A 26,620-nucleotide genomic window follows, 5' to 3' on the forward strand; every position below is an offset into this window, starting at 1 on the left:
TATCAGAACTTAGTTAATAGAAAGAGAACATCAAATCCTTTGTTTTCATATTGACATCAGTTCTTTTATTCACTTTCTCTGTCAAACCTTCCCTTAATAACCCTCCTTGCTGTTTTTGATAATAACAGCTATTTTTATTGTTGTTGAAAGTATATATATAATATTCATAATCTGAATAATCTTGTCTGTATGTTTTCTGAACTGACAATTGGTAGTAAGTGACTAATCAGTTGGTATACTCTTCCATTTCTCCCAGGATAAGTACATTTCAGTTGCCTAGAGCTCTTTGTGTATAGTTGAGGCTCCTTGATCTCCCACATTCACTTAGATATCTCTATAGTTGTCTTTATTAAGGTCTAGTTTAGATCAAAAGAGGCCCGGAAAGGAAACTGTAACCTGTTAAGCTGTGTTTATACTGTGTCTGACATGTGCTCCAGTTTCCTAGCATTTGTGTGGTGTCCCCCATTCATTCTGTGATGAGTTTCAGTGACCCAGCTGTCTGCCTCATTTTTGCTCCTGTAAGTAACCCTTCTTCCACATTCCTGTAAGTAACCACTATTGGTAACTTATTGATACAACAAATTGGGTATTGTACATGTTTTCTTGTTTCTGGGTTCTCTCTCTAGGGTTGTCACGTGTGTGTGTTGTCTCTCCCCAGGAAAAGTTAATCGTATATTGGAAGCTATGATCTAGAATGAAGGTGTGAGCCTTCATGGGTACCCAGCATTGATATTTCTGAAATCCCATGTTGATGTGAGAGCAACAAAATTTGAAGGCAATTATCCCATTTGCTAGAATTCTATGTCAGAGGGTTTCAATCACATTTTACCTGCATACATGTCACTTGCACATACTTTTGATTGTCATGATAAATGTGCATCCTTTTTACAAAACAAATTCAAGAGTGAAGGGCTCTAGTAGGTCTGAACATTGCAAACACTGCCTGACAGGTCTTGCTCTTCCTCCATTCCCTCTGCCTTGCTAAACTTAGATTACGTTCTAAAGCTAGCCACCAAAATCTATTCCAATATTGGTTACTTCCTCCCCTGAGGCTAACCACCAAGGTTCAGTATCAAAGTATTGAAGCCCAACAATCGAAAGCCCCCTTTTAGTTATCCTGATTAATATGCTCAATCAAAAGATATCAATTCATTCTAAAACTAAGAGGTTTTGCCTCTTTAAACTACCATTTGTTTATAGACTGTATTTGTCTCCTATTTATCCAGAGGCATTCCCTTTGTCCCTGTGGGACAAGTATTCCCTACCCCATATCCCCATTTCCCTTTTCATTTTCTCCCTCATTCTTTATCTCCTGTTTTTATCTCTTATTACATGCCATTTCTAAATCTGGGGCAAATAAATCTTCTTTGTGCTGAGAACTTGGTCTTGGTGTGTCTTATGCCATTCCTGGTCCTTTCAAATCGTGAAATTGTTGAGAGAATAACCTTTTCAAATATAAAAAGGTTGAGTATAACTGTCGAATAAAGATGATTAAGTAACTCTTCATCTCATTTCTTAAATTCTATTCTCTGAATTCAGTCCTTATATGTACCTTGTGACACTTGACTATGTGTTACTTGTGTATCTGTCTTTCTGAAGTTGAGGTAGAAATATATTTAAAGTAAAAACAGTGGTTTTCTGTGTCCATTGGAAAAATACTTGGTGGGAGATTAATAAAGAATAATAAGTATATATCCTAATTTAAGTTCTAATAATTAAGAGCCTATTTCAACTTTTGAAGAGTCACATTTTAGACCTTCTCAAGTTGATCAAATCATTCAATTTTTTTTAAAGAACCACAAAATGTCAAAATTGCCTGGTATCCTAATGGAAACTTAAACATAGAACTATCCCAGTAAAAAGTTACAAAATACACTGAAGTCCTTTTGATTTTTCTGTGATGAATAGAAAGTACCTTGGTTGTGATGTGCAACTGGCTCACAGAGAATACAGACTAAAAATAGAAGAAATTTTAAGAGATTATAGTTATTTCCATTAAAAGACACAGAGTTTCCCCATTATTCTGTCATTCCCTCTCTATTAATTCTCACAGGACAAAATCAGCAGAAGTCTCCTTGTACTTCAGTTATTCAAAGGCACATAACTACACCTGATGATTTGGAGTTAGAAGCCTCTAATGAAGAAGAGTATTTGTCATTTGTCATACTGCATCTGGGTCATGGCATCCAACATGACTTTTCCTAGTTCTGACCATTTTCCTGCAAAGTTAGCGATTTTACTTTTCTTTAGACTCGAGTAGTACTCTATAGTTTATATGAACCACATTTTCATTATTCATTTATTGCTTGAAGGTCACTGAAGTTGTTTTCATTTCCTAGCTACTATGAAAAGAGCAGCAATGAATATATCTGAGCAAGTGTCTGTGGACCAGGATGTCTAGTTCATTTAATATTTGGCAAAGATGCCAAATACATGAACTTGGAGGAAAAACATTTTCAATAAGTGGTGACTAAAATTTGAAGTCCATGTGCAAAAAAATGATTTAAGTGCTGTACCTATTTGTAAGCGAGGTGTCTGAAGGTACCTGGAAGATTCTCTTCCATGGGGGACAAGAGACATGAAAAAGGACTCCAAGACAAGAGTCTGATCAAGGTGACAATTTTATTTTTCTCCAAGGCTGAATTTATACCATAACAGGGGTAACAGAGGGAGGGGGGAAGTAAGAAACATTTATGCAGGCCAAGGACACAATATTTGTGTGGTCAGGGAGTAGGCTGATGTTGACAGGATGTCAGAAAAGTCACAGATTTGTCATATCTGTTAGTCAGCAGGATGTTGGTTTTTCAGAAGGTTACTACAGGTCATCACATTGGGTATCTTGATGTACATCATTATTCATTTTGACCACCAGATTTTTATTAGTCTTCTGCAGCTGACTGGGGATTTTCCATGAACCCAGTCATACTTAATTCTAACCATAATAATATCATCAGCAATGGAGGGCTTCAAGGGCATGACTCCCAACACCTATCACCCTGCATATAAAAAACTTTCAAATGGACAAAAGACCTAAATGTGAACTAGAAACACAAAAACTGTTTTTAAAAAAAAGTATATTCTATAAGATAATGTTATAGTGAAGCACTTTCTGGATGTGACCCATTTGGTCAATAATTAAGTTCAACATTTGGAAAGGGGGAACTTCATAAAACTAAAACTCTTTTGCATAACTAAGGAAAGAATCAACAAGGTGAAGACAGTACTCTGAGAATAAGAGAGCATTTTTATATCTATGTCATATCTGTGCATATGACAGAAGATTGATATCTATATTCTATAAATAACTAAAAAACCCTCATTGTCCATAAAAATTACCCATTCAAAACTGGGCCTGAGATTCAGAAATACTCTCAAAATTTTAAGAATTTATGAAATATCTCAGAAAATGTGGCTAATCTCTACCAACTAGGAATTTGCAAATCAAAGCAAATTTGAGTTACCATCTTACCCAAATCAGTATAACAACGATCAACAAAGAATTATTAACAAATGCTGGAGGGATGGGGCTGGAAATGATACGTTCCTTCACTATTTGTGGAATTACAAACTAGTCTAGTTGCTATGGAAATCTGTAAAGAATTCTCAAAAAGCTAAAATTGAATCTACAATATTACCCAGGTATATTTCTCCTAAGTTTCTGAAGAAGATGCTTTCTCTTCAGTTATGTTAAATGGAGGAAGTTAGTTGTACTCATATTTGGTGTCTAGTTTTGCTCCATAGGTTCTATGCCTGTTCTGTACCAGCGCTGCACAGTTTGTCTTACTATGGGTCTGTAACATACCTGAAAATCCACAATGACTCCAGCATTGTTCTTTCCTTTCTCAGGATGATTTTGGCTATCTGGGGCATTTGTGGTTTCATATAAGTAGTGTGATATCTTTGTCTATTTCTGTGAAGAATGAAACGACCATTCATGATTGACTTGCATTGAATTTGTAATAACTTTTGCTAAATCTGTTTTCTCCCCACAGTATTAATTTGACCATTCTGTGAGCATTGGTTGTCTCTCTATTTTCTATTGTTTTTATCTCTTTTTTCAGAAGTTTTAAATTTTCATTTTAGAGGTGTTTTATTTCCTTGGTTAGGTTTATTTTCTTTAGGATATCTTGAATTCGAGTGTTTCCTCATTGTCCCTTTTTGTACATTTTCTTTTTTCTTTTCTTTTTTTTTTTTTTCCGGAGCTGGGGACCAAACCCAGGGCCTTGCGCTTGCTAGGCAAGCGCTCTACCACTGAGCTAAATCCCCAACCCCCCTTTTTGTACATTTATTGTTGGTGTATAGAAAACTGAAAATAGAAATAGTTTGATATCTTCATTCCTTCTCTTCAATTTTCTTCTCTTGCCTTATTTTTCCACCAACTATTTTATGTACAATACCGAGAAGGGATAGCAGACATCTTTATCTCTATCCTGACTTCCACAGGATTGCTTCAAGTTTTCTCTATTTATGATGATGTTTTCTGTTGAGTTCTTATGTATCACTTTTATTATGTCAAGGGATGGACCATCTAGCATTGCATTCTCTGCAACGTTTATCTTGATAATATCTTGGGTTTTCTCAAGTGATTTCACTTTGTCTATTGGGATTATTGTGTAGAATATGTATTAAGTCCATTTATAATGTTTATTCCATTTATTGACTGGTGTCATTTTAACCATGCCTTATTTAAGTAATCTAGTAATAGGAATGATCTTCTTGATGTATTCTCTATTCTCTTTGCCAGTCATTTATTGATAATTATTGCGTCTGTGTTCATCAGCGCTATTGACCTGTAGCTTTCTTTTCTGTTGTGTCTTCAACTTGTTTTGGTACTAGGGTATTTCTGACTTCATAAAAAATGTTTGACAATCTTCTGTCTCCTTTCATTTGTTTCCTTCTTCCATTCTTTTTTATTATAAATTATATAATTTTAAAAATAATTACATTTTATACCTGGAAGGCACTTTCTTTAGTATTTCCCTTTACAGATGTTGGGTGTGCTATAGTTAGGGATGAAGGCAGAAAATATATACAAAAGCAGAGTTGATGGTCAATTAACAGACAGGATCTCTTAAAAAATCATCAGGTATTATAATAGTAACTATCTTTGTAAAAATACCTTAATAAAGCTATGTCTGTATATAAATATAATATAGAATAAATAAAAATTTCTCGGAGAGAGAGACACCCACCGCCTGGTCAGGTGGGCACTCCTGAGGCTGCAGAGCGGAAGAGACCACCAACACTGCTCACCCCTGCCCACATCCCTGGCCCAACAGGAAACTGTATAAGGCCTCTGGGCTCCCGTGGGGGAGGGCCCAGGAGCGGCAGGACCCCTGTGCCTGAGACACCGCCGGAACCTGAAAGAAACAGACCGGATAAACAGTACTCTGCACCCAAATCCCGTGGGAGGGAGAGCTAAACCTTCAGAGAGGCAGACAAGCCTGGGAAACCAGAAGAGACTGCTCCCTGCACACACATGTCGGACGCCAGAGGAAAAAGCCAAAGACCATCTGGAACCCTGGTGCACTGAAGCTCCCGGAAGGGGCGGCACAGGTCTTCCTGGTTGCTGCCGCTGCAGAGAGCCCCTGGGCAGCACACCACGAGCGAACCTGAGCCTCGGTAAGACCTGACCACAGGTAAGACCAAATTTTCTGCTGCAAGAAAGCTGCCTGGTGAGCTTGGGACACACGGAAGCAGAATTTCTCTAGGACCGGGCACGTTCTGTGTTTACCGGAAGTCCCACACCCGCGGATCCCGGCCCGCAGCAGCTCTCTGCTCCCAGACCCTGTGAGAGAGAGACCCAACCGCCTGGTCAGGTGGGCACTCCTGAGGCTGCAGAGCAGAAGAGACCACCAACACTGCTCACCCCTGCCCACATCCCTGGCCCAAGACGAAACTGTATAAGGCCTCTGGACTCCCATGGGGGAGGGCCCAGGAGCGGCAGGACACCTGCCTGAGACACCGCCGGAACCTGAAAGAAACAGACCGGATAAACAGTTCTCTGCACCCAAATCCCGTGGGAGGGAGAGCTAAACCTTCAGAGAGGCAGACAAACCTGGGAAACCAGAAGAGACTGCTCCCTGCACACACATGTCGGACGCCAGAGGAAAAAGCCAAAGACCATCTGGAACCCTGGTGCACTGAAGTTCCCGGAAGGGGCGGCACAGGTCTTCCTGGTTGCTGCCGCTGCAGAGAGCCCTTGGGCAGCACCCCATGAACGAACCTGAGCCTCGGGACCACAGGTAAGACCAACTTTTCTGCTGCAAGAAAGCTGCCTGGTGAACTCAAGACACAGGCCCACAGGAACAGCTGAAGACCTGTAGAGAGGAAAAACTACACACCCGAAAGCAGAACACTCTGTCCCCATAACTGACTGAAAGAGAAGAAAACAGGTCTACAGCACTCCTGACACACAGGCTTATAGGACAGTCTAGCCACTGTCAGAAATAGCAGAACAAAGTAACACTAGAGATAATCTGATGGCGAGAGGCAAGCGCAGGAACCCAAGCAACAGAAACCAAGACTACATGCCATCATCGGAGCCCAATTCCCCCACCAAAACAAACATGGAATATCCAAACATACCAGAAAAGCAAGATCTAGTTTCAAAATCATATTTGATCATGATGCTGGAGGACTTCAAGAAAGACATGAACACACTTAGGGAAACACAGGAAAACATTAATAAACAAGTAGAAGCCTACAGAGAGGAATCCGGGGATGTTTGCCCGGAAACCGGGAAAGGGAATAACACTTGAAATGTATATAAGAAATACTCAAGTTAATAAAAAAAAAAAAAAAAGAATGGGTCGATTTGCATTCTGCTACATGCTGACTTCCAGTTGAACCAGCATCATTTGTTGAAAATATGGTCTTTTTTCCACTGGATGATAGTGACCATAGGTGTGTGGATTCATTTCTGGGTCTTCAATTCTATTTCACTATCCTACCTGCCTGTCTCTGTACCAATACCATGTGGTTTTTACCACTATTGCTCTGTAGTATAGTTGACCTCATAGATGGTGATTCCCCCAGAAGTTCTTTTATTGTTGAGAATGGTTTTTGATATCCTGGGTTTTTGTTATTCCCGACGAATTTTGTTATTTGCTCATTCTATATCGGTGAAGAATTCAGTTGGAATTTTGGTGGGGACTGCATTGAATGTGTAGATGGCGATTTTTACTATGTTAATCCTGCCAATCTATGAGAATGGGAGATCTTTCACTCTTCGGAAAGCTTCTTCAATTTCTTTCTTCAGAGATTTGAAGTTCTTGTCATATTATACAGATCTTTCTCAGATTTTTCTCTTGGTTCAGTAAAAGTTCATTCCTCTTGACTGCTCTCTCACATGCCAAGCAAGAGGCTTCTTGGTAAGAGAGGTGGAAAAATAGCCCTAACAATTAAATAATCCTTAATCTCTGTCAGTTAGGCAACAGGGTTAATCGACCAAGCCAGCAGGGGTTTTTGTTTGTATTTTTTATTAGATATTTTATTTATTTACATTTCAAATGTAACCTATCCCCCTCCTTCTGCTTCTATGAGGATGCTCCCCCACACACCCTCCCACTCCTGCCTTCCTGACCTGGCATTCCCCTGCACTGTGGCATCTAGCCTTCACAAGATCAAGGGCTTCTCCTCCCATTGATGCCTAACAAGGCCATCCTCTGCTACATATGCAGATGGAGCCATGGCTTGTGTGTACTCTTTGGTTGGTGGTTTAGTCCCTGGGAACTCTGGGGTGTTCGGTTTGTTTATATTGTTTTTCTTCCAGTGGTGTTGCAAACACCTTCAGCTCCTTCAGTCCATTCTCTAACTCCTCCATTTGGGTCTCTCTTCTCAGTCCAATGTTTGGCTATGAACATCTGCCTCTGTATTTGTCAAGCTCTGGCAGAGCTTCTCAGGAGACAACTCTATCAGGTTCCTGACAGCAAGCACTTGTTGTCATCCACAGAGTAAACAAAAAAAATTTTTAGAATGTTTTAGAAGCCAAGAGCTTCAACATTCAGCATAGTTAGAGAGTTTAAAGGTCAGAGATCATCAGTCTTCAGCACTATATCCAACACTGTGTCCCACATCATGCTATTCTAAGGCCGGGCAAGCTCCAGGCATCTGTCCAACATCAAGACCAGCTGTGGACCAGGCGCTGAAATGAATAGAGTCCTGTGGTATCATTTCACCTTCAAATCACTGCACCCCAGAACTATCTTTAGAACAACGTCATTACTCTGTAATACAGATTAACTAACTTTTAGAATTTACTTCTCTGTCTTTTTTCTCTTTTTTCTTCTTATTTCTTGTACACAGATATACAAATATGTTCACATATGTAGGAGTACTATTTGGGGCCATTATTTTTGATTCTTCTCAACCTCCTTTTATTTTTACTTATATATAAAATACATTTCTCAGAATATAATATACAAAGCTTTGGCAAATGAAAGACAGATATGGCATCACGAAGGATGTTAATTGATAAGGTTTCACTGCTTCTGTGTTGCAGTAAAAATTAAAAAGGAACGTTTTCCATCATTTCCTGTTAACTAGATCTGCTCACTCCAGTGGATATGCCAAGCGGTCTGCAAGTTGCCCACTCCCTGCTGTCTCCCTTTTAGCTACCCTCTCCTTGTGGTACCCTAGATTGTAGTTACCATGCCTGATACAAACACACACACACACACACACACACACACACACACACACACACACCTCTCGTTCTGCGGGCCCCTTGTGTTCTCACTCTGCACAGGCAACAGAACCAGGTCTGCAGCTTTTTAATTTTTACCGCAACTGTTCTGTTTAAATTTTCTCAATGACCAGTCTTTATTATTGGAACATAAGATGGATATTACTACTTGAAATAGACTATGTATCATATACACTAATAAGAGGTGTTATAAGATAAATACTAAAATTTTTTGAAATATTATTCACTATACGCTCTTTGCCTGGCAATATCTATAATAACCTTCCCAAGCACCAACCAGCAAGCAGTTCAGTTTCCTAATGTCTGATAGTTATGTTTGTAAGGGATAATGCAACTTAGCACTTATAAACAACATGCTTTTAGATATTCTAGCATCAACATCCAGTACCCTTATTGGATCTCAGGTGCTAAAACAAATTTTTGCATTTTAAAAGAAATGATACATGAAAATGTGTGGAGTTTCCTGAATTGAAAGCTCTTGATTTTTTTAGAGGATGTAAGTCTATGAAATATGCCTTTTCTCATCTCAACATTGTATCCTCTTAACATACAAATATGAAAAACATCAACCAGAACAATATTAGAAGTGATAGAAATACCTAAAAACTTACTACTGCCTCTTAAATAATTCACCCCTCCTCTTCTTTTCCAATGCCCTGCCTGAGCAGGTTATCCCTGCTACTGGAGATGTTGCAAGCTTCTGCACCCAAGTAATCTTCCAAGATATACATTATTTTCCAAACTATTCTAATGAGTGCAGTGTTCTTTATTTTGATATTCTGTTTTAATTTAAATTAATCCCAACACAAACTTCTTATTAATGAAGAATCTTAGAGATACATAAGGATGGAATATGTATATTACTTATCAAGGTCGTTCACCTAGCATCTGTCAGATATTATATTCATCACTACGTAAAGTATTCCAAAAATCCTAACTCTACAGTCTACTCAAACAACATATTCTGTCTCTTTGTTCCCATTAAATAATAGCAGTAATAATAATAAATGTTCTTCAAGAAAGCTTCTTATAAAATCAGTTTTAGACTTATGATTGATACAAACCTTCTGTGTCAGTATTGCCTTTTGTCTAAAGTTCTTTGAGTTGCTTAAGTACACGACTGAAATCTTAATTCCTCTGTTTTATTTGGTCTTCTAACTGATCTTGATGTTTTGTTGTTCAGCTAATATGCTGTCCATTCTAAATTCCCTAATAGTTCAGTAGCCAGCTTGGGCTTCATCAAAATATTTATATTTTTTTCTAGTAACTGAGTGCAAAGGAGAAAAGTAGTTTGGTATTTATTCCCCAAGGTAGTCCAGCTACTTGATGAAGGCTAGTTGACATAAATTAATGTTTTGGTGAAGGGAATCAACAGTGATTTCTCATTGTGTACTCTCTAAATTGGTTTTAAACCAACAGCAAAGCTTTACATAGAGAACGACAACCAACAGCCATCTGGGCAGCTGAAACGCTGGTGTTATGATCTGTGTCTTGTACACAGATTTTTTTTCCATCAAGTAAATATGCACTGTTTTGATTCAGAGCAATTTGGCATGATAAGTGTTTGTCTTTAAACTGGGAAGATGAGATGAGCCCAGATGATGGTGCCACCTGGGGATCTCCATGGGACTTGTAGAAGGTTGAAGGCTGCTAGATCATGAGTATTCCCTTCTCCTCCTCCTTTCCCTCCCCTTCTCTCCCTGTGTGTGAACCTCTGTCTCTCTCTTTCTCTCTCTCTCTCTCTCTCTCTCTCTCTCTCTCTCTCTGTCTCTCTCTCTCTGTGTCTGTCTGTCTCTCTGTCTGTCTCTCTCTGTGTGTCTGTCTGTCTCTCTGTGTGTCTGTCTGTCTGTCTGTCTCTCTCTCTCTCTGTATGTGTGTGTGTGAGCCTCTGTCTCTCTCTCTCTCTCTCTCTCTCTCTCTCTCTCTCTCTCTCTCTCTCTCTGTGTGTGTGTGTGTGTGTGCTCCTTCTCTCTCTTCCTCTCTTTCTCAAGTTCATAATTTCATCATTTAATTTTACTATATTTCCTTTACTATAGTAAGGTTTGTCACCATCCCAAAACAACAGGACCACATGGCCATTCCTTGAAACCATGAGCCAAAACTATGTCTTAACTTCATTCACTGTTTGAGGCCATATGTCACATTAATTGAAACCTGTCTAGAGAGGGACTGATAGAATGATTTTGTACAAATATCACACCAAGAGCTTTAACATTTTTATCCTTAAGTCACATAGTTTGTGTTTATTAAACCCTGATTCAAACAAAGATCCTAAAATTTTCCGAAGTATGTATCTTAATGTTCAAAATACTCCACAAAACATTTTTGTTCCAGAAATTAAAAGACTGATTTTTAAATATTAAGAATAATATTCCCAAGTCCATTTCTTTTTGCAATATTTTTATGGGTGAATATGGTCTCACAGAGTGCACGGAGCACATTCTCTTGTCCGTTCATCAACTAGTTTCCATTCATTAGTTATTTCTACTTCTTAGTACTGCTAATAGATTATTTTTCAGAATTTTGTGGTTACAGAAAGTGAATTTATCTTGTAATCCTAAAACAAGTATGTAGGATGATATCACAGGTGAGACAGATACAGGATAGAAGGAGGCCTGTCATTGGAGGAGAAGCAAGGATGGGCGGGAGAGAAGTTTGAAGGAAGAGGAGGAGCCTAGGAGAAAGGAGGAGACAGGTGGAGGAGAGGGTGAGAAGACATGGCAGGTGATGTTAAGATTCTGCTCTGCGTATTTACAGGTTGTTATCAATGTTCCTAAGGGATGGATGGTACCGGGCTTTGTATGTTTAAATGGGCAATTATATCTTATCAATTGGATCTAAGATTATTGTGTTGTGTGTTCTTTTATGTGAGGGTTTGAGTGTAGGAAAGTGTGCGGCTGGGCTGTGTTTCTGCCAAGATATCTAGCAGATATCTTGGGGCACCACGGTGCGGACCTAGCGGGGTAAAAGACAACTACTATTTTTTATTTCCATATTTTACAGCAACACAAGTAAAATGTTTGAAATTTTTATTTAGACAGGGTCTCACTTCTTTAGCCCACAGTCATTTGGAGCTAACAAAGTGACCAAGGCTAATTTCTGTCTTAGCTCCTCAAAGTGAATGTGTGTATGTGTTGTGTGTGAGAGTGTAATTTAAGATAAATATATAGTATGATTCCTTGAGGGGTTCTTAACCACTTTTGTATCATTTGACCTTCTCCTTCTGTTGAGCTCCCTAATCCATTCCAAATAATACTCATCTATCTTCCCAAACCTCCCTTCTATGCCACCTCAACCTTGATATTCCTCTCTCCAGCTTCCCCATGTTTCCTTTCACTTTCCAGGTTTCTCAGTTTTTCAGCTTATACATTCATGTCTGAATATTTGGACCTAAACATAGTTGATTAGAGAGAACATACTGTATTACTGGGAAAATGACATTAAAGCATTTGAAAATGACAATAAAAACTTTCCTCAGTTTTGATCTTCTTGAGCAAAACATTATTTTCCCATGACCATAGATTTTTGATAGGTTCTGATAGGTTTGGTAGGTTTTGATAAATTCATGCACAAGCTATCTACTTCTGTATAAGAAATTACTATCATGATGAAATACTTTCAAAGAGCAGCATTTAATCTTAATTATCTAAGAGGCTGGAGCACCCATTCATGGGTAACCTGGGTACTTCTGCCTCAGGGTTTTCAAGTGATTTCAATGGACATGGTAGTAGGTTTAAAGACATAGAAAGATTTGCAAAGGGTATAAACTTAATTTGTTCCAGGGATGACAACAAGATCCTCTTCTTGGCTTTTTCCCAGGATTTTAAGTGATATTTTCCAGTTCTACTCCACATGGAACTGTCTTAGAACATGACAACTACCTGGACCATGAGACATCAAATGAAAAGAAGGAAGACACAGTTCTACCCTAGTCTACTATGAAGCACTAAGTATAGCAGTCTACATCCTGTCTGGAGAAGGTAATGTTGTATCTCAAAGCCGTGAAATCTTTTAGACCACTTTAGTTATCCTGAGCACCAATTTCCTCAGAGGCAATTGCTAAGTCATTATTGGATGTAAACTTTTCTTCCCATCCTACTTCCCTGAATTCTTCCTACTCTATTGTCACTGTTCATTAAGACTTTCTTCTAAAGGAACAAGGTGCACATGTGCACATGCAGGTGTTGGTTTCTGCATATGAAACTTAGCAGTAGAAAATAACCTTCCAATGAAACTTCAGTAACCTCAGGATCAAAAAATAAAGTAAAACTTTATTGAAAGTAGGAAATAATGCTCTGTGTTAAAATGGATACTTATTTTGAGTTTCATTCACTCAATTGCTAGAACCCTTTTGTGTCATTTCCTTTTTATGAGCATTTTAATTGACTATGCATTAACTTTAGCTTTTATTTGGAAAAGACTGTGATCTATGGGCTCAAGAAAAAAATATATTACCATAATTGCATTCTGAAAATGTTATACTTAATTCTTTGTTCATAAGTAATTGTGATGACCAGACAATTAATGAGGAGAAAAGTAATAAATTAAAATATCTTTTAATGTTCGATGAATAAGCAATATCAACAAAAGTATCTAGTTCACATATCAGTTACAAAACTGCATGTGATCTTCTTAAAGCAATGATGAAATTAATTGTCCTATATTATTATTACCTATAATAATTCAGGTTGTATTTTATCACAGTTTTTGCAACAAACAAATTAATAGACTTTATGATTTCTATATTTTCATATTGTGGAAGTCATACCATACTCACCTGAGCAATATAGAAAATACAGATACTGGCAATAGTAACCTTGAAAATGACACACTTGCCTTATAAACCTGCCATGACTGTATTAATAACCTATTAATTATACCAAATCATCTGCAGAAAAAATCATTAAAAGTTGCTACAAATCTCAGTGAGAAAAATAAGGATTCGACTGTCTAGGCAAAATGTTTTATCATTTCAGTTTCTGAGTCATTCAATACAATAGAGGGCCAGCGCACAGTGGAAATCAGAGAGGATATTATTGTGTCTGTGTTTTGCCTATCACTGATTTTGAGAATTGTGGCTGCTCACATAAATATGGCCCCAAACGCTAATTGAGGTAGATGTTTTCATAAACTGAGTGAATACAGTAAGTATTCTATGTTCTAAGTGGTAGCTTCTGACGCATGGTTAATGTCTACTTGCCACTCTTAATGCAAGGGTGACAATTTTGAGTGTGTTCTTTAATGGTGTGTCCTGTTGAAAAAACATATTAAATGGAGTCAATTCAATTACATACTAAAAGCCAAATAAACAAATATGTTAGCGAGTGCAATTGTGCTGCATTTAAATATACAGCAAATATTCCAAAGGCAAATAAGAATTTAGCAAGTGTAAGTAGTAAGCTGAATTAAGTCCCATTTAAGTTAAATTGTTAGCCATTTAAACTAAAAACAGGGAAACATTTCTGAATAGACTTGATTATGTGGAGTGGAAACTCTATGTTTGAGTATTTCATATTCTTTTCCATTGAATTCTATATTGCCAGACCCTGTTTTCTTCATTTGGTATATTGTGTGAAAATTTGTCTATTATACGCCTCGTAATTTATCTTGATAGCTGAGCTAAGTGGTGATTTTGGTGCTAGAGAATTCAATAAGATCTAAACGGGGAGCAAAGCCAGCAGTGGATAAGGTCTGAGGGAAGAGGAACAAGAGAATAACGTAATAGAAAATAACTATCAGGGTTTTGCTCCTAATCTGAAGTGTAAACAGACATATCACAGAAGCAGCCTCGGCGCCAACAGTGAAGGCTGAGTAAAAGCTAAAATGATTGAGAAGTAGGGTTTCATTCAACTTTGAGTCTAAGTTTCCAGGCCTGGAAGTTACTGACTATATAGAATAATAATTAATAATCTACTGTCTATAACAATAGGCAAAAGAATGTTTTCTAGTTTTGACAATCATTTGAGAGTCACTCATGATATCCATGAATAGCATTTTAAGTCGAACTGTCTTTACAAAGGCCCAAAGTTGATTTAGAGTTTCCATTACAAGAAACTTGCTTTCAACGTCTGTTTGTTTTACTGGTATCTTTATTAGGGTTACTACTGCTGTGAAGAAACACCATGACCAAAGTAACTTGGGTAGGAAAGGGTGTATTCAGCTTAAACTTCCATATCAGAGTTCATTATCAAAGTAAGTCAGGAGAAGGTTTCCAACAGGGCAGGAACCTGAAGCCAGGAGCTGATGCAGAAGCCATGGAGGAGTGCTGCTTACAGACTTTTCCCCTCTTGTTTGTTGAGCCTGCTTTTCTATAAACCTAAGACCATCATCTCAGAGATGGTACCTCTGACAATGGACAGGAGGTATGGTCCCTCTGCCATTAATTATTAATTGAGAGAATACCCTGCAAGTATGCCTACACCCGATCTTATGAAGGCATTTTCTGAATTGTGGCTGCTTCCTCTCAGATAACTTTAGCTTGAATCAAGTTGACATAAAACTGTCCACCAGAGCTGGCAACAATTTTATTCAGCAGAAAATAATCCTAAAATAACCCTCTCCAACTTCACTGACTTGGTTTTCCCCATCAATCACTACAGCCTCTTCTGAACCAGTCTTGCTTGTCTTGGTCAGCACCAGCAGTAGTAGTATTCCTACTGTAGGTGTAGCTATTGGCCTCTCCTCTTGTGAATTTTGCAAGTCATCCCTGCTTACCCCCTTCAGCCAGTCTCTGGGGGGTTCTGGCCTCAGAGGACAGGCAGGATCTTGGGAAGCAGTTTGAGTAATCCTAGAAATTATGAAATGATCTTGCTTATAAGATAGCTATAGAAAAATTCCCAGGAAAAGTGTTCCTCTACATAGAATCAAGTTGACAGAGCCTCTATAGCACACAAGTTATGGTAATTTGAACATTTAGACTTCTTTTAAAACGTGTACATAAATGGCAGCCTGGCTTTTATTGGGTAGCAGCCTGACTACAACTAGAAAATTCAAGGCCATTGCTGGAAAATAAAACCTTTTTTAACATATTAAAATATCTTTAAATATTGTATCCCTCCTCTTGGTTTTAGGACAAATTCTGCATTGAAAATTTAATGAGTACAGTGGAACTTTTCCAAAACTCAGAAAATAGAATTATCTTATAATCCAGTAATTTCATTATGTGCAAAGTAAGCAAAACCAGAATGTAGAGAGAAGACAGCTATTTGCTGTACTGTGTCATTGATGGACACTTGGAAATGGGCAGACATGAAGTTATTGTATGTGTCCATTGAGAGATGGATTAAAAATGTAATAGATATGTGCGTGCGCGCGCGCGCGCACACACACACACACACACACACACACACATACATACACCCACGCACGCACGCAAATCTGTAAACATTCTTGTGTCACACTGTGGAATATAATTTGTTCATAAGGAAGCAAAATGGTTGTCATTTATTATTATGACTGAGTTAGTTTTAATTATCTGTGTCTTGATGTCCAATAGTGTACTTTTTATGAAACTGAGCCCACCAGAGTTTGTGTTTTAATTCTAAAGTATTATATATGCTTAGAGTTGTAAAGTCTTATTTGTTAATTGTGTCTTTAATCAGATATACTTCCTGGATAGATAAAAGGCCTGGTTACATTTGCTTGGAAAACTCCATTCTACATTTCTCCTTAGGGTCATACCCATCATTAAAGGCAATATGACTTACTTATGCAGAACAAAAAGATACATTTTGTTTTTTGTTTACCCTATTCAATTATCTCATGTCTTTACCTGGGGGAGTTTAAGATGTTAATATTTAAAATTACTATTGAAATTGGTGTGTTTGTTGTTACCTTTTTGCTTTTTTATATTTCCTTTTGGTATTCTTAGTCCTACTTTGTTTTTCATTAGTTATATTTCATTTGTTTTTGTTTGCTATCAGATTTGCTATATTACTCCACTTTCCAGTCTGAAATGCTGTGTCACTATTTCCTGTACTGCTAGATTGATGAACATGGATTGTTTCAGTATCCTTGTATCATTAAAAGATTTTCCTTCCTCTTTGGTGCCAGATAGTCTTGATGGGGACAATAGTCTATGTTGGTATATATGATCTTTCAAATGTTGAATTCCATTGTTTCGGTTCTTTGGTCTTTTAGAGTTTCCACTGAAAAGTCAGCCGTCCTGATGGTGTGTCTTTTACACATGATGTGTGGTTTCTGTATTGTTGCATTCAACACTGTAGCTTTGTTCTGGATTTTTTTTTCTTCCATGATTCAGTAATGAGGGATGGTCCTTCATCTGTGACTTTAACAGACTCGCGGCCAAAACAACTTGAACATTACTGTTCTCATCATTTCCACCTATTGTTAAAAGTTCTGGTCTTTCCATGCATCCCACATTTCCTTCATGTTTACTTTTTATTTTTGAAAACTATTTCTCACTGTAGTTAAATTTCTCTACTTTATGTTAAAGTCCTGATATTCTCTCTTCTACTTCACACGTTTCAGCTGTAAGGTTTCCCCTAAGTTTTATAGTTCAGCTCCTGTGATTTTGAATACAATATTCACCTAAGCTTGAGTTCTTTTCAAGAATCTTAATGCCTCACTAAATTCAGTTTTGAAATTACAAATTGTGTTCATTGTTTTAGTCAGTCAAATTTTTGCCTTTGGAAACTCAATTAGAAGTTTGTTGGTGTTTCCTTTAACTTCTTTTTATTGCATATTTCTTATATTTATTAAATTTCTTCTTTGACAATTTCTTTTTTCTTTTATTGGATATTTTCTTTATTTGCATTCCTTTAACTTCTAAGTGGTGTTGCTTGTAATTTTTTTACTCAGCGTATTCTTTGATGAACTTCATGATTGTTTTAGAATCTGTGTCCTGAGATTCATCTAGGTGACATTATTAGGAAATATCTCTAAAACATTCATGGCTTTGGCAGGAGTAGGAGGCATAATATCTTAGTATTGCATACAGCCTTTGGTTTTGCAACATGACCCAGGCATGTTTTCTATTGTGGGATTAGTGCATTCCTCATGCTGAACCAGTGCAGGAACTGAATGACCGGAACTTGTATTAGAAAAACAGAGATGGACATTTGGGTATTTTGTTCTTGACAGACTCAACCAAGAAACCTGGAACTGTGAAAACTAGAGCCAGAAATGTGTGCAGACATTCTTGGTCCTGGGCTATGGCATTATCTTAAAGCATGCCTCAAAAGAGTAAAAGAAAAATGCTCATGAATAATTGTTTTGTTTGATCATATCTAATATTATACCAGTTTTCCAAAGTCAATGTTTGTACAACAAATTATATCCATGTACTTCTTTTCCTTCGTGTCTCTGTATTTTGTGAAAATATACTATATCTCTGTTCCCATCATTCCTCTGTAATTTATCATTGAATGGAAAGGAATATCCTATTATGAGTCTCCAGGACCACCCCATAGTTAAGAGACATTGAACTGTAAAAAGACTATTAATTTTAAAAGAGTTTGGATATTTTAAAGTGAGCGAAATTTTACTATGTAAGAATTTGTAAAGACTGTGGGATGCTTAAAGTTATTTAGATCTTGGGGATGAATAAGAAAGTAAGGGGTGAGGCTTAATAGCAAGTATTTTTGTGTCAAGTTGACAAGGGATCAGTTTGTACTGTCTAGTTTTGTGTTTCAACTTAACACAAGCTGGAGTTATTACAAAGAAAAGAACCTCAGTTGAGGAAAGACCCAGCTGTGAGGCATTTTCTCAATTAGTGATCAAGGTGGGAGGACCCTTTGTGGGTGGTGTCATCCCTGGGCTGGTAGTCTAGGGTTCTCTAAGAGAGCAAGCTGAGCAAGCCAGGGGAAGCAAGCCAGTAAGTAACATCCCTCCATGGCCTCTGCATGAGCTCCTGCCTCCTGACCTGCTTGAGTTCCAGTCCTGACTTCCTTTGGTGATGAACAGCAACATGGAGGTGTAAGCTGAGTAAACCCTTTCCTCCCCGACGTGCTTCTTGGTCCTGATGTTTGTTCAGGAATAGAAACCCTGACTAAGACAAATTGGCCTTTGTAGAGTCTGGACTGAGCTGTCACTGAGGGTCATGTTTCCTTACATGGGTACACAACAGCAAGAATCAATGTTGGAGGTCCATATTACCTGTAGAGAACATAGTGACATCTGTGGTCTAGGCAGCTGTATGAAATCACATGAATTCCGGGGGCTATGCTGAACAGACTCTGCCTGCCAAGGACCAGCCTTGGCTTGGATAGGGTTTCCTGAAGAAGGGGTGTTTGGGAGCATGAAAAAATGACTTGAACTCAATTATGGGTACAAGCTGACACCTCTGTGTTCTACTTCAGCTGCATTACCAGAGAGTAATATAGAGAGCTCAGCTCCGGCAGAACAAAAGCCCTGTCTTTTATTTGCACATCAATTCAATCATTATCCCAGGATCCCTTTGGATTATCCCACAAATCACCATTTTATGACATCAACTCTTTAATTCGTAGAAAGAAAGAACAAGTTCATTATTTCTTAATAGCAAATGAACTCAGGAATCTGTCTGCCTTTGTAAGCACAGACAATAAGCTAGCTAAGTGGGAACCAGCTCTGAGATCACCAGTCCCAGAATTTCTTTATTTCTTTTCTTAATATCTTTTTGACCATGGGGCTCAAGAGCGCAGCTGCCTCTATTCTATAAGGTCAATGAAGCCCCTCATACAATTCATATTGTGTCTGTATATTTTGCATAGTTGAAAAACTATATCTTCCTGAATTTATGTTTTCAGTCTTCTCCACAGACTGAAAGGCTGTCCTGAAGTCCTGAAGTCCTGAAGGTCACAGCATTTACCACAAAAACTTCCCCCTGCAGTAATTTAGGTGTTTCTACTTATCATAGGTTTATTAACCTTAACAGGGAGAGCATGTTCCGAAGGAGGAACATGAAAATATGTATATTATTATACAAAGAACCTTTATGCCTAGCAACTGTCCTCAGTTCTGGAGTCCTATGCCATGCTAGCTCTGCTCCAAGGTTGGGAACTATGGTAGGCCGACCCTTCTACATGGTGAGACTTGGCTCCTGCACATCATTGGCTTGAGTGCTCTGGGGAGCTGGGCCCACCTCTCACCTGAGGCAGTACATGGGAAAGCAGGCCCCGTATCTTATATGGAGAGCACAATAAGGCTGGATCTGACTAAGATGGCATGAGTGATCCAGCCTCAAGGGTAAAAGAGAGGAAGAGAGGTACTTCCACTCATTTTCTCTCTCTCTTCTCTCTCTCTCTCTCTCTCTCTCTCTCTCTCTCTCTCTCTCTCTGTGTGTGTGTGTGTGTGTGTGTGTGTGTGTGTATGAAATAGCATGAGTTTGGAAGTGATGCCATCCCTTCTCTCACCTTGCTCCTTACCACCTCTATAGTCAGAGCTGGTCCTGGTGTCATGATATTGAGTGAGCTGCCCTGCACCTTGTAGTCACAGCTCAGCAGAGCATGCCCTGAACTTCACCTGGGCAACAGTGGAGCTGGCCCTAATCATGAAGGTATAGGTAAAGCAGGGCAGATGATGTGAGAGCAGAAAAGCTGGCCCAGCCCATTGCAGGATGCAGCACTTTGGAGAGTGGTCAAATGCCTTGACTGGAAAACATGGTTGATCTCTGGTAGAGTGAGTGCAATGAGCTAACCCCAAGTGAATTATTACAGGAGAGCTGATTTGGTATCCTGCTACTGATGGCTGTGTTGGGTGGCCTAGCCAGAGCAGTGCTGAAAAGCTTGCCTAGGTAGTTCAGATATGGGAGAATCAGCCTGCTGACCAGCTCAGCCACCAAACAAGCCCATACCCAGCGTTATGAGTTGACCTGTTGCAAAATCTAAATGATTGGGATGCATGAATGGACCAATTCTACTGATCCAAAATTGCAGGATCTCCATGACACAGAACAATAACAGAATAACATGGAGGAGTCCCAATGAAGAGCAATATTAGTAGTTTCATGTCATAAAAGACGGAGACATGGAACCAGTCCAATGTTCATTGTAATGAATATTTGCAAGTAAGATTGTGGACATACGAACATAGGGATATATACTGTGAGACACACTGTGAGATACTACAGTTTCCATAATGAACTCTCTCTCTCTCTCTCTCTCTCTCTCTCTCTCTCTCTCTCTCTCTCTCTCTCTCTCTCCCTCTGTGTGTGTGTGTGTGTGTGTGTGTGTGTGTGTCTGTGTCTGTGTCTGTGTCTGTGTGTATGTGCTTGTTTTTGCAGGGGAGGTTGCAAGATCAAAAGGCAGATGTTAGGGGACCAAGAGCTGAGTAAGGCTGGGAAGATGCATGCTGTGAAATTCACAAATAGTCAATAAAAAGTTAAAAATAAATATATTATTTTTAAAAGAAGTAAGGAGTAAAAGTGCCTATATGAACTAAGATTTAAATATATCAATAAGTCACTTATAATTTCTTGTTTCACAATTGCTTTTTATTTTCATGAAATTTTACCATTTTATGATTAATTATGAAAGTGTAAGTTAAAACCTCACCTATGGATTAACTTGGAATCAAAAAGCAATTTTCAATATCTGTTGTATTAAAATGAAGGCTTATCCTGAGATGCTTACAGTTTCGTGGTGAAATGTAGAAGTTGGGAAAACACCATCAGGTCTAGTTTTCACTCATACTTTTTATTTAAGATACATATACCTGGCAACCTACCACTGATGGAAAATGTAACTATGTAACAAAGAAACCCATGCATCTTGTAGAGTGTGCAGGTGCTCTCCAGACATTCTGATATCTAATGACTCTTCAGCCATGACTTTTCATCATGTAAACTCTCCATCTTTTCAGACTTAAGATTTATTTTAAATCATGATGATTATCCTTTATCTATCCAATTCCAATGTTTTGACAAACTCATAGAAGTTTATAACCTCTACCACAAAAATAAGCACCTAGTTCAAAATGTTCTGGGAATCGACTCTTTTTTGGCTGGACAGAGATTTTGACAGTATAACTACTTTGTATCATTTTTCATCCTGAAAACTTACAATTGATCACATCTTTCTTTTGTTCCCTGAATATGGCTTTGCAAGTGAAATATAAGGAGATTTTGGACCATGTATGCTGAATAAGTAGTAAGAATAAAAATGTGTTAACTTCCTAAACTTTATGACAACCCACATGAAAATATGAATCCCTTACTAATGTTACTTTATCAGTGAAGGAAGAGTCTCAGAGCTGTCCACAATACAATAGTGCTTTTTCTGAAGTCCACTACAGGGAAGTCCAAACTGATTTGCTTCAAGTTCCCCAAATGTAATAGTGCCAAACACCCAGTTCTTTTAATGTCAGTTAAGCAAGATAAGTTTCTTTTAAAGATTTGTCCAGCAAGCATCCCTACAGTTAGCAGAACTGCCCTGAACTCATATTTAATGATTTTACTGCAATAATCTGTAATCCATAACCATTATGAAGGACCCTTCAATGAGTACCTACCAAAAAGTTTTGTTATCCAGAGTTTCTAATTAGATAGATAGATAGATAGATGAGAGAGATGATAGATAGATATGAATGTATAGAAATACATATAGAGAGATAGACATACATAATTACAAGAGATTCATAAGTGTACTATATGAGCACAACAATATCACACCTCTCTATCCCATGTACCACTCCCAAATTCAAGACCTCTATTTTATTATTGCTAATATTACATCCATAAATATTCATATATACATACATATACATGCATGCATATAACCTATTAAGTCTGTTTAGCTTTACTCTTATGTACATGTTTTCAGAGTTGAAACGAGACTGGACAAAGTATGTGGTAGCTCTTCTCTGAAGTAAACTGCTTCTCCTCCTCCCACATCACCTATACCACTTCTTCTAGGGGTGAGAAAAGGTGAAATTTCTTCTGCCTACATTGGAATGCCAATTGGTGCTGTCATTAATCTTGTATGATTGATGATCTACCATGGGAGGTACACTTTTTTCCTTTCCTGTCTAGGTGACACTGTAATAATAGACATGCTAGTTCTCTGGTTTTCACAAGGCTCCCTTTACAGGATTTAATTTAAGCTTAAATTCTGGATTGCAATGCAGGTATATGTGTTAGGGTTGAACATTTACAGTTGCATATACTTGATATTTTATCAGGTTATTAATTTTTGTAACAGCATGTATTCACTGCAGAAAATAAGCTTATTGATGAGAGGTGAAGGCATTCCTTATCATTGCATATGTGGATTTAGAATGAAGTTACAAATTGTATTGGTTTACAGTAGTAATAAGTTCTCTTCTTGAGTCTATAACCTCATTAGCCTTGGATAGATATGCAGTACCAGACATGATTTACTTCAAGGTGAGTGGGTCTTAGAACTAGTTGGACAACTGCTCATTCCATACAAGATATAGATGCCTATATCCCACCACTGTGGATATCTTGCCAAGCAAGTCATTATTGCAGTTCATAGGTTTTAAATCAGGGTAGAACTACTATTGCTTCTCTCTGATAGTAGCTTATACAGCAACTTTGATACTATGAGAGCCACTTCTCAGTAGGAAGTTTCAAGGTAAGTTTATGTTTATTTCATCTAGGCCCTGTGTTTGAAGTGTATTGTAGTTAGAAAATGGTCACATTTTCAAATTTTGACAGTCAACCAAAGACAACAGAAAACTACATTGTTTTGGGGTTGGCTGGCCAACAATTAGAGAAGAGATTTATTATGACTATTATTAGGAATTTTGTTAGGATGTGTCCCTTGGGGGAAGCATTATCACCACATGTGGCATAACTTCATTAAAATTGCATGTGCATGTGTAATTTGAGTCAACTTAATTCTCTGTCATTTTCCAAGTTTTCATGGTGATATTTATTTTTCCATCTCCCATTCACCTCCATCCTTCCCTCTACACTTCCAAGATAAAAAGTGCTCCACATTTCCCCCTTCATTGTATCTCTGTCCTCATATTCCCAATTGTATATCTCTTTTGATTGACCATCATACCAGTCCTCTACATTTTCCAGGTTTCCTTGGTTACTTCAGGTTAGACATGCATAACTAAAGTTTAGGAGCTAAGATTCACAAACTATAGGAGACATTTGCCTGTGTGTTACCTTATCATGTAATACACATCAGGTATGTGTTACCTCATTCAGTATAATATTTCTAGTTTCATCCATTGACCTGGAAGTTTTATAAATCGTTTTCTTTACTGAAGAATAGGAATCTTCATTTATAACACCCAAAAATAGATGCTGAACAATTTCCCCTATTCTAACAGGTCATAGTAATTTTTTCTCATGTTCTAAAGAAAGACACAAAGTCTCATTAATTTAATTGATATATTCACACATTTTCTTGTCCTTCATGAAAAAGAAGCCCAAGGATTAAATATTAGTGATAACTATTTCAGATGCTTCATAAATCATTACATTTGGCTTGGTTTATTTCTATAGAAACGCATACTTTGACTGAGTGTTCTTATGTCTTTAATTAAGCGCTAAAATTCAGTGCTATTTTCAGTTTCCATCATTTCCTGAAATCTTGTTTGCTTCACATCATATTTTCAATCATAATTTTGTACTCATCTGATCGCATCTCTGCCTTCCTTATAGCTGTAGCATTGAGTGTCTTTTATGCCGTCCCATAAGGTTTTTAACATTATCATTTTGTTTTTTCTTTTGTGGATGTTTTACTATTCCAACTTCTTTTCAGTTCAAAGCTGAAGTTCTCCTTATGCAGAAGTCCTTAACAGAATGCAAATTTGAAAACTTAATGTCAAATTGTGGTGGTCTCATCACCAAAATATCTGCAGAAGAGACTGAAAATTAAACTGGACATATGTGTACTAGAAGAAATTCTATGTGTTATTCCAAATAATGGTGCAATGTTATTTAGTATTGCTAACTGACAAATTCTACTAGAAAAGATATATCACAATTGATCTTAAAGTGTTCTTCAGACATACTAGAAAAATACAATGTGTTAATGACATTCTCCAGTGCTGTAGATTCGCTAACAGGATAAAGTTAATTTTTAGCACTCATATTATATCCATATGTTTCTTTCCCTGGACCTACAAGAATCAGTGTTTGAGGGTGGATCATAGGATGGATTTCAGACCTAACGCCTCTTCTTTGCACTGAACACTCATTCCAGACACAACTGACTCTAATGCCACTCAGGACAATACTGATCACAACACTCACCCTATTCCCATTTAATGACCTCTGTGGTTAGTTCGTTTGTGTTGTAGTGTCAATGCAGGTATTCACACTGTTTTCTCAGACACCAAAATGAGCTCACTTCTGTTTTAGTCCATACGCATCTATTCATCACATTTTTTTTTATTAACTTGAGTATTTCTTATATACATTTCGAGTGTTATTCCCTTTCCCGGTTTCCGGGCAAACATCCCCCTAATCCCTCCCCCTCCCCTTCTTTATTGGTGTTCCCCTCTCCATCCTCCCCCCATTGCCGCCCTCCCCCCAACAGTCTAGTTCACTGGGGGTTCAGTCTTAGCAGGACCCAGGGCTTCCCCTTCCACTGGTGCTCTTACTAGGATATTCATTGCTACCTATGAGGTCAGAGTCCAGGGTCAGTCCATGTATAGTCTTTAGGTAGTGGCTTAGTCCCTGGAAGCTCTGGTTGCTTGGCATTGTTGTACATATTATTCATCACATTCTATAACAGTGTTTAACACCCCTTAAGTGTGACTAGAGCAATCCCACTATGAGAAAATCAGAAATGATGGGGAACAGTCTATGTTTTGAAGATGTGAATGCTTTAATCAGAGTTATTCCCAGTCCCTGGAGCAGTCACTGTGCTGAAATGCATTTTGTACCCAGGAGGGGTGCAGGGGTCTTTAGAAAGGGGATAATACAAGCCACTGAAACACATTCTGTTTTTAAGATAGGATTACTCACTATGAAGCAGAATGCCACCGTGTCCTTGGAGCAAACAAACAGAAACAAATGCAGACAGTATCTGCTAACAGTGCTCTCAATTCTCATGCCAGGCTGCAATTTCTGTATTTAGAACAAAAGAAATATAAAGGTTTTTTATCAAAGAAATATTTTCATATAAAGTAAATGTATATGTAACTATATTTTCATGATCATTCGGACATAAAATCAATTCCCAATTCTCGTATTTATTGTAGAGTTGCACATAGAAATTACTTAATTTTACATTACTCACTTTCTAAGTAATAGGCTAACATTTTTAGGTTCGAGTCAAAATTCACATTTTTTTCTTTGCTATATAAAGCAGACTTAAAACTTTTTTACATATCCTTTGTGTGGATTTGTGTATTAACATGCACTCCTACGTTAATATAATTTATGAAATGTTGGATGTGGGTGCTGGGACTCAAACTCTGCTACTCTAGAAGACATGTATAACCTTTGGAGTATTTCTCCAGAACCCAATTTATACCTATTTTATTGTTGCATGTCCCTTTCTTCAAACAATGTTAAAGAAAAAAAAGTCTTTTGCTATACCTTCATGGGTACTTACCTCCACTATTTTCCTTTACAAACCCAAGCTATCTTTTTCAAAATATGAGAAGTATTTAGAGGTATAAACCTAGAATGCACATGACTTTAACAGGAGATTCAGGAAATCATCTTCCCAGCTAATTCAGCTTTGAAAGGCCTTCCTTCCTGTTTGTACTAAATTTTCAAATGTTCTTAATTGCAAAGACATCTTTACCTACTAAAATGTTTTTGAATGATACTCTTAGTTTAGTTGTTCAGAGCAATTTTGTCTTTCGTGTGTGCTGGCTACAAAGTCCTTGGTAGGGATTGGGATGAAATTTGTCAAGTTCAAGTTGGAACTTTGAGTTCCTGTCTTATAATTTAGATATTTGTCTATTGAAGTATTTAATATTAGAGAAAATTTGTATTTTATATAGTATTTTAATCCTTCTCTGAGAATGTCAACGTTT

Source organism: Rattus norvegicus, chromosome 9 (genome assembly GCF_021556685.1).
Source record: "Rattus norvegicus strain SHRSP/BbbUtx chromosome 9, alternate assembly SHRSP_T2T, whole genome shotgun sequence".
NCBI lineage: Eukaryota > Metazoa > Chordata > Mammalia > Rodentia > Muridae > Rattus > Rattus norvegicus.